The sequence below is a fragment of the Chamaea fasciata genome, unplaced genomic scaffold, assembly GCF_029207755.1.
Source record: "Chamaea fasciata isolate MVZ Bird 193981 ecotype frontalis unplaced genomic scaffold, bChaFas1.0.hap1 SCAF_6, whole genome shotgun sequence".
Lineage (NCBI taxonomy): Eukaryota > Metazoa > Chordata > Aves > Passeriformes > Sylviidae > Chamaea > Chamaea fasciata.
In genome coordinates, this window is record NW_027094091.1 from 68,313,796 (window position 1) to 68,316,354 (window position 2,559).

Sequence of the window (2,559 nt, forward strand, 5' to 3'; positions counted from 1 at the left end):
GGGTGGAAGCCTCAAAAATACCTCACCTTCTCCTTTGAACAGCTTTTGAAGTAAGCCTCTGTCTTACATCCAAGGACTCGTTTGAAGCTCATGAGTGAGCTTGCTCACATCTGCTGTGGAACCACACTTCAGGCAGCATTTCCTCTGCCCATTAGCCAGCCATAACAGGATAAATAATGACCCTGGAATTATGGAAGGGACAGAGGGGAATGGCACTTTTATTTCAAGCAGGAGAGCCAAAGGAGATCAAATAAATCAGTAGGGTACACCTGCTCAATGTCCCAACCAAAACCAGGATGTAAAGTTACACCACCCCTGACTTCCAAAGCATCCTTTTCAGGCACCTTTAGTACTTCTCTTTAGCACCAAGGCCGTGTAAAAGAGAGAAATCCAAGCTCCAGCTTCTCCTTTCAAAAGGGACTAGAGGCACTATTTTGGCTGAACACAACATCAAGACTACAATGCTCTTTCTTAGGAAAAACTAAAGCTCTTAAAAAGCCAACAACACAGGACAATCCTCCTTTTGAACTGAAGAATACTGATGCAGCTCTGCAGAAAGTGGCAATCTTATCTTCAGCCAAACCATCCTGAGACAACCAGCTGAGAGTGCAGGAGCAGCAGAGAGACAGCAGCGATCCCAGGTGTGTCCTCAGCTCCTCAGTAACCTCTTGTAACCTTCCTGGACTGTTTTCAGATGCTTTGCTTAAACAAACAAACAAACAAACCCCAAAACAACAACAACAAAAAAACCCCAACCAAAATAAACCCCCTCCAACATCAACATATTTCTAACTTCAAAGGAATCTCTCATCAAATAATCTTTCTCACATGTTCCACCTGTGCTTTTCCTTCAAAATAACCTGGCTTCCTTTCCAGATTCATTTTACAACTGTAGATCATCGTCTCACAGGTACTCGTGAATATTCTTCCATCACAATTTGCTGCTTCTCTGCCAGGCTGACAAGAAGTTATGGTTCAGTTCTTGTCCCACACTTCCCAGTGACCTTGAGGAAAAAAAAATACAACTCTTGCTTACAATCACTGCCACAGGTTTGCTTCACTACTGGACTAAGTGTTCTGTAAATAACAAGGGATGGTCCTCAGCCTATTGGAGCTGATTTGTCTGTTCCCCGTCCTGCCTTTTCAACCCCCCAAACCGCTCTTTGATACTCGGCAACTTCTGCAGATCTACAACACAACAGCAGTTTCTCCAAAGGTGCCGAGCCCCTGGACATCACAGCTCCTACCCTTCAGCAGAGGGATGGCAAAGGGAGCTGCACTGACGCTGACAGAGGGTCACACAAACACTGAAGAACCTCAGGGCTGGGCTCTGCTCTTTGCAGGGAGCAAACATCCAAGCATGGACTCTTCTCCTCTGCAAAGAGACAAACAGTGACAAAGAATTACGAAGCTGCGATACTCCAGGCCCCAAACCTGCCCAGTCTCCACCTGCTGCACAAATCTGAGGCCAAACAGGACATGAATCCACACCCAGCACAGCCTCAGAGAAGGCCCAGCTGCTCATTTCCAGCAATGACCAAACACCCAGTCCCAGAGTCCCTCAGGCCCTGCTCCCCTCTGCCCTGAGTCAGCAACACCCGAGACATGTTGGCAACCCTGGATTGAGCAAATATCCACAAACCCATTCTGCTAATATCAGATTTCTCTGCCCACCCAGGACACACCAAGGAGGGGTGTCTCTGTCTCCCACTCTCCCAACAGAGACCTCTTCACTCCACACCCCATTCAGCAAAGACCACCTTAACCCTGAGCTGGGAAAGCAAAGACAAGAGATATTTCAAAGACATCTCTGCCTTGATGCTGTCCAAATGCTGGACGAAGCCCTTCCCACCACCCTCGTGGCCTCTTCCCAGTCTGAGGAACTCTGGAAACGCACATCCAAATCCCGGTCAGACAGACAGCAATGTTTTCTACCCGCCAAATGCCGTAGCCCCAAGCACCAGGAGGCTGAGGATGTTCTGAATTGCACTTCACAGCCTCAGCGAACCCTGCACGGAAAAGCCAAGTGGTTTGTGTGCAGAAAAAACAAAAGTCACCACTTCTAATAGCTTAAAAAATGTCAGTGGAAGTCACCAGCTGCTTACAGTAGTAGCAAGCTTCATATACTCACAGTTTTACCAGAAGCAGCAATTTCAGGTTCCTTCTTTTCGAAGCCCGAATCCCGGGCACCGCAGGTCGCTGCCGCGACTCCTGTCCTGCAGTACCGGCTGGACCCCACGGGGCGGCAGCACGCTACGGAAGAACGCCAAAGCGCATGCGCCTCGCCGGGGGCGCTGTTTTGCCCTTAGACATCACGTGACGCAGGGCGCCAATCCCCCACTCCGCATGCTCACCGCTGTTTCCGCTGCCGCCCCCGATGGTCACGTGACACGCGGCAATCTGTATAGCCAGCGCGCGTGCGCAACGCTGCCCGCCGCAGCACCGCATTCTCTCCGGCAGGTGTCCCCATAAACCTCGCGGGTCAGTGCGCATGCGCCGTCTTCCTGCTGCAGTACCGCTTTTCGGCCAGCAGGCGCCAGCAGCGAGTCGCCCCGGAGT

At 50.5% G+C, this 2,559-nt stretch overlaps 1 long non-coding RNA gene across 1 annotated transcript; it reads right to left on the minus strand.

The window, feature by feature from the left end:
• Nucleotides 1-203: 203 nt before the first annotated feature.
• LOC136290739 (uncharacterized) lies at nucleotides 204-2,225 on the minus strand. The gene is made up of 4 exons (XR_010721358.1): nucleotides 2,132-2,225; nucleotides 1,898-2,009; nucleotides 1,248-1,375; nucleotides 204-1,004 (listed from the first exon to the last, which is right to left on the minus strand). It is a non-coding gene; the product is annotated as an uncharacterized lncRNA (long non-coding RNA).
• Between the last annotated feature and the right edge of the window lie 334 nt (nucleotides 2,226-2,559).